This window comes from Primulina eburnea, chromosome 1 (genome assembly GCF_022965805.1).
Source record: "Primulina eburnea isolate SZY01 chromosome 1, ASM2296580v1, whole genome shotgun sequence".
NCBI classification, from domain to species: Eukaryota; Viridiplantae; Streptophyta; class Magnoliopsida; order Lamiales; family Gesneriaceae; genus Primulina; species Primulina eburnea.
Genome location: NC_133101.1, coordinates 12,523,899 through 12,530,393, shown reverse-complemented (window position 1 = coordinate 12,530,393; position 6,495 = coordinate 12,523,899). Strand labels below are relative to the sequence as shown.

The 6,495-nt window shown below is 42.0% G+C and overlaps 1 non-coding gene across 1 annotated transcript; it reads left to right on the top strand.

Annotated features, from left to right (window-relative positions):
• The first annotated feature begins 4,909 nt into the window (after positions 1-4,909).
• Positions 4,910-5,015, top strand: LOC140814982 (small nucleolar RNA R71). Its single transcript, XR_012114229.1, has one exon. It is a non-coding gene; the product is annotated as a small nucleolar RNA R71 (small nucleolar RNA).
• The last annotated feature ends 1,480 nt before the right edge of the window (positions 5,016-6,495 follow it).

Genomic DNA, 6,495 nt, shown 5'->3' with positions numbered 1-6,495 from the left:
CCTCGAATTTTTTTGAAAAAGGGCGCGCCTGGGCGGGTGTGAATGTCCGCCCAGACGGAAGCTTTACGGCTGTGCACCCAAAAAAATGTATTTTTTTTTTTTAACAAAAGCAAGAGAAAACAAGCAAATAGACACGAAAGAAAAAATAAATTCAATGCAAGAGAAGAGGAAGAAAAGTAGTTCTCAATTTATAGTCGAGAGCTTGACTGTCGGTCCGTCTCAGTTCGGCTTGTCTTGGAACCGGGTGATTCCAAGTTGTGGCTCGATTGTGCCACCCATGTAGTGCTTCAGACGCTGGGCATTGACCGTAAATGTCCCATCCTTCCCATCTTTCAATTCCACAGCTCCCGATGGATAAACTTTCGAGATCACGAATGGACCGGACCATCGCGACTTCAATTTACCGGGAAACAAGCGCAACCGGGAGTTGTAGAGCAGAACACTGTCACCCTCCTTAAATTCTCTCTCGATGATTCTCTTGTCATGAGCCTTTTTGGTTTTCTCCTTGTAAGACAGTGCAAGATCGTAAGCCAAATTCCGGAACTCCTCCAATTGGTCCAATTGAAGCAAACGCTGTTCACCTGCATCAGTAAAATTAAAGTTCAGCGCTTTTGTTGCCCAGTATGCTCGATGCTCTAACTCAACAGGTAGATGACATGCTTTACCAAACAAAAGCCTATACGGGGTAGTGCCTATAGGTGTTTTAAAAGCGGTCCTATACGCCCAAAGAGCATCGTCTAACCTCACCGACCAATCTTTCCTATTGACACCTACCACTTTCTCCAAAATTCGCTTAATCTCGCGATTCGACACTTCCACTTGACCACTCGTCTGTGGGTGATAAGGGGTAGAGATTTTATGTGTGACACCATATTTGCTCAAAAGTTTTTCAAAAAGTTTGTTGCAAAAATGAGTGCCACCATCACTAATGATTGCTCGTGGTGTTCCAAAACGGTTAAAAATGTTTTTCTTCAAAAATTTTAGAACCACTTGAGCATCATTAGTGGCGTATGCTTCCACCTCTACCCACTTAGACACATAGTCCACCGCAACCAAAATGTATTTTTTCGTGAAAGAGCTAGGAAACGATCCCATAAAGTCTATCCCCCACACATCAAAAACCTCACACTCAATGATATTATTTAAAGGCATTTCGTGACGGTTAGAGATGTTACCTGACCGTTGGCATTTATCACAATGTAGCACATAAGAACGAGCATCTTTAAAGAGAGTTGGCCAATAAAAGCCACATTCGAGTACCTTAGATGCCGTCCTCGTTGGTCCAAAGTGACCACCTACCTCACGGTCATGGCAATGGTTGAGAATCTTATAAAACTCTTCCTCCGCAACACACCGTCTTATCATGGAATCTGCACAAATCTTAAACAAGAACGGTTCCTCCCAAAAATAGTATTTCACGTCAGAAAAGAATTTCTTTCGTTGGTGAAAAGATAAGTTCGGTGGAGGTGTGCCTGTGACAAGAAAGTTAGCAAAATTTGCATACCATGGACAATTTCTCACCTCAAATAGTTGCTCATCCGGGAACCAATCATCGATAGCATGATTAACAGAATCATTACAAATACATTCTAATCTAGACAGATGATCTGCAACCACATTCTCAACACCCTTCTTATCTTTTATTTCTAAATCAAATTCTTGCAACAATAGAATCCACCGAAGTAGGCGTGGTTTTGCATCTTTCTTAGCAAGTAAATGTTTCAGTGCAGAGTGGTCAGTGTAGACAATGACTTTAGACAAAAAAAGATATGCATGAAACTTTTCAAGTGCAAACACTACTGCAAGTAACTCTTTTTCGGTGGTAGCATAATTCAATTGTGTCTCATCTAGAGTCTTACTTGCATAGTATATAGTGTGGAATACCTTGCTCTGTCTTTGGCCAAGGACAACACCTACCGCAGTATCACTAGCATCGCACATGATCTCGAAGGGCAGATCCCAATCCGGTGCTACCAAGACAGGAGCCGTCACCAAGCGCTCCTTCAACTTCTCGTATGCCTGCAAACAATCAGAATTAAAGTCAAATGGCACATCTTTCATAAGTAAGGAAGATAGAGGTTTGGCAACTTTAGAAAAATCTTTGATAAAACGCCGGTAAAAACCGGCGTGGCCTAGAAAACTTCTAACTCCCTTTATGGACGCCGGAGGTGGTAAGTTCTTAATCACTTCAACTTTCGCCTTGTCCACCTCGATTCCGCCCCCCGAAACCTTGTGCCCTAGTACAATTCCCTCTTGTACCATGAAGTGGCATTTTTCCCAATTAAGCACCAAGTTTGTCTCCTCACATCTCCTCAACACCACCGTCAGATTCTGCAAACAATCATCAAAAGAAGAGCCAAATATCGAGAAATCATCCATAAAAATTTCAAGGAAGGTTTCTATCATATCATGGAATATAGCGGTCATGCAACGTTGAAATGTGGCAGGGGCATTACAAAGGCCAAACGGCATGCGGCGAAAAGCAAAAGTGCCGTAAGGACAAGTGAAAGTGGTTTTCTCTTGGTCCTCCGGCGCAATCATGATTTGGTTGTACCCCGAATACCCATCCAAAAAGCAATAAAACTCATGACCCGCTAACCTCTCAAGCATCTGATCAATAAAGGGAAGGGGAAAGTGATCTTTACGGGTGGCATCATTCAATTTTCTATAATCAATGCACACACGCCATCCCGTAACAGTCCTAGTGGGTATTAATTCATTATTTTCATTTTTGATAACAGTAATCCCACCTTTCTTTGGCACACATTGAACAGGACTTACCCATGCACTATCAGATATAGGATAGATAATACCTGCATCGAGAAGCTTAATCGTTTCAGCTTTCACTACCTCTTGCATCTTAGGATTCAATCTTCGCTGAGGTTGCACAAGAGGTGAGTACTTCTCTTCCATCAAGATATTATGCATGCAGACTGACGGATTGATTCCCTTGATATCCGCCACCTTCCACGCAAATGCACCCTTGTGTGCTTTCAATACTTCCAACAGTTTGTCCTCCATCACATCTATCAAAGCAGCAGAAATAATGACAGGTAAAGTGTTATTCTCACCTAAGTACACGTACTTGAGGTGTGGAGGCAACGGCTTCAGCTCAAGTGTTGGGGGATCCTCGATGCTTGACCTTTGAGGGGTCAAATCTCTTCGTTCTCCTAGGTCCTCTAGTCGCATCCTCATTGGCCTTCTCCATGATTGGTTGGCATTAAAGTGTGCCACAATTTCGGCTCTTTCCTCATCCAATTCCTCTTCTCCTAATTCAGTATCGATAGTGGCCTCCAAAGGGTCCCTTAGAGCATCCTGCACATAGTTAGACGCAAGAGAGTCAAAAGCATCAATTCTAAAACAACTATCAGAATGCAGTGTGTGCTTAAGTGCATTAAACACATCAAAAGTAATCTCTTCGTCGCCCACTCTCAATCGCAACTTCCCTTCTTGCACATCAATTAGTGCCTTGCCAGTCGCAAGGAACGGTCTACCCAAAATCAGAGGCATCTCCTCATCCTCATCCATATCAAGCACCACGAAGTCCGCAGGAAAGATAAACTTGTCCACTTTTACTAGCACATCCTCAATCACTCCGGGGGGGTACTTGACAGACCTGTCAGCCAGTTGTAAAGACATCCTCGTCGGCTTAGGCTCTCCTAATCCGAGTTTCCTGAAAACAGATAAGGGCATCAGATTAATACTTGCACCAAGATCACACAACGCTTTACGAAAAACAACATCACCAATCATGCAAGGGATAGAAAAGCTCCCTGGGTCTTTTAGTTTCGGTGGGATCTTGTTTTGCACCAAGGCAGAGCAACTCTCAGTCAAGTTCACTGTCATGTGATCCTCCAATTTTCGTTTGTTAGCTAAGATGTCCTTCAAGAATTTGGCATAACTAGGCATTTGCATTAAAGCATCGGCAAAAGGGATATTAATGTGTAATTTTTTAAATACCTCTAAAAACTTACCGAAGTGCATCTAGTTTTGCCTTTTTTAATGCTGCAGGAAAAGACGGGGGAATAACAATCTTGGGATGTGCCGTGGGTGCTGGTGTAGAGTTAGGTGACTTACCTTTTGACGCCTCAGCCTGCTCATCCGGTACTTGGCGTTTCTCCTTCTCTCTAGGCTCCAAAATCTTTCCACTCTTCAACTCAATGGCCTTCACTTGCTCTTTCGGATTAGTTTCGGTGTTGCTTGGCAAGGTGCCCGGCTCTCGACTTGCTATCATCTTGGCCAACTGTCCAATTTGATTCTCGAGCCCCTTTATTGATGCATCTTGGTTTTGGAGTCGAGTTTCAGTGGATGAGATAAACTTAGTCATCATTTGTTCCAAGTTGGACTTTTCTTCTCTAGGAGGATCGGATCTGTACATCGGTTGTTTCCCATATTGTTGTCCTCCTTGCGGCCTATTCTGATTGTTTTGACCGCCCCATGAGAAGTTGGGATGTTGCCTCCATCCCGGGTTGTATGTATTCGAGTAAGGGTCAGTTCCGTGGACGGTTTTGGACTCCCACTTGATGCACAGGTGCTCCTTCGGGCACATAGAATGGATTATCATCTTGACAGTCTTTCACATAGTGCTCACCCCCACATTTCTCACAGAATACCTCTTGCAAACGCATAGCCGTGCCACCCATGTTCAAGCCATCCAGTTTCCTGTTTAAAACATCAAGTTGTGCAGTAATAGCAGATAAATCAGTTACCTGGTGAATCCCTGCACTTTTCCGCTGATTGTTCCTGTCAGATTGAGGGTGATAACTGTTAGCAGCCATCTCCTCCAGTAGCTCATACCCTTCCTCAGCAGTTTTTCTCAATAGATTTCCACAAGCAGCAGCATCTATCATAGTACGATTAGGAGTAAGGCAAGCCATAATAGAAGGTTTGAACGACTAACCCAAGTGGCAACTCGTGATGTGGGCATCTTCGTAATAGATCTTTGAAACGCTCCCACGCCTCATATAGTGACTCTTGATCGAACTGAGCAAATGTTGTGATGTCTGCCCGCAGCTTCATGGTCTTCGATGGAGGAAAGTATTTGATAAGAAATGCTTTCGCCATGTCCTCCCATGTAGTGATCGAACCTACAGGTAAACAATTCAACCAAGCTTTAGCTTTATCACGCAAAGAGAAAGGAAATAAACGCAGTCTAACAGCATCATCAGAAACTCCATTAAATTTAAAAGTATCGCAAATCTCAAGAAAATCCGCGATGTGTGTGTTTGGATCGTCCATAGCAGTTCCTCCAAATTGGACGGTGTTCTGAATCATCTGAATAATGGCTGGTTTGATCTCGAATTGGTTTGCCCGCACAATCGGCCTCACAATGCTGGGGCGTGCACCATCCAAAGAAGGCTGGGCATACTCTAACATGGGAATCCGGCGTGGCATCTCAATTTGTCTCTCGTTTTGGCGCACCGCCTCCTGCTCTTGTTCGTGTCTCTCCATCAGTTCCTTCAGTCTTTGCTACTGTCTTCTCCTGCAAAAAGTCCTTTCAATTTCAGGGTCACACTCAAGCTCCAAGTCAAGTGACTTTGGCATGCACCGAAAGAGATATCTGAAATAAGATATGGAGTGTTAGTTCAACAGAAATAAAATACACTAAAGAAAATAACTAAAAATATAATTGTAGATTAACAGTCCCCGGCAACGACGCCAAAAACTTGATCGAGCAAAACTTGCACTGTGAATTCCCCAATAAAATATGATTTTGTATGCTCAAAAAGTGATCGCAAGTGCACGATGTCAAGTAATAATATAGTGTATGTGAATACGAGTATCGTTCCACTGAGGACTGTATTTAACAATTATTATTTTAGTTATTGAAACTTTAGCGACGAAAGGTGATTGATTGTGTTATAACTATTAAAATGCAAGAAAGTTAAATAAACAATTTCAAAGATTAAATGATGAAATGTGAATGCTAAATCAATTGGTTAAATTTCAAATGATAAAAGAATTTGTTGGGAATTCTGGTTCACCTACCCCTTATTAATTAATTAATTCGTTCGATTGTGTTCTACGCTTCCGACAGGATTTCCTATTTAATTGAACACACTCTCTCGAGCTATGTCAAACTAATTCACTCAATGAAGTAATTAAATGTCTTTAATTATTTATCAAGAATGAATCGCATTTCGCTCAATGAAACCCCCTAGTTTTCGACCCTAAGGACTATGACTATCGGCACGTATCCAATTTCATATATCTATGCAAATTGTAGATCCACGAATTACACCACTCGATCCTATCACTAGTTATTCTCTCGAACTCACTCGTGATATAAAATAGTCGTTAAAATTAGCTACGCTTTAATGACACGATAAAACAGTAGTAAAATCAAGAATAACGCACAATCGAAATATAAATGAACTCAAATCAACGTTCGGGGTAGGATCCCCTTTAATCCCAACAAATAAGAAAGTTAGCTACTAGAAGTCATAATTAAACTAAGCAAAACAATGTTTAAAAGATAACAACTAAGTTAGAAAT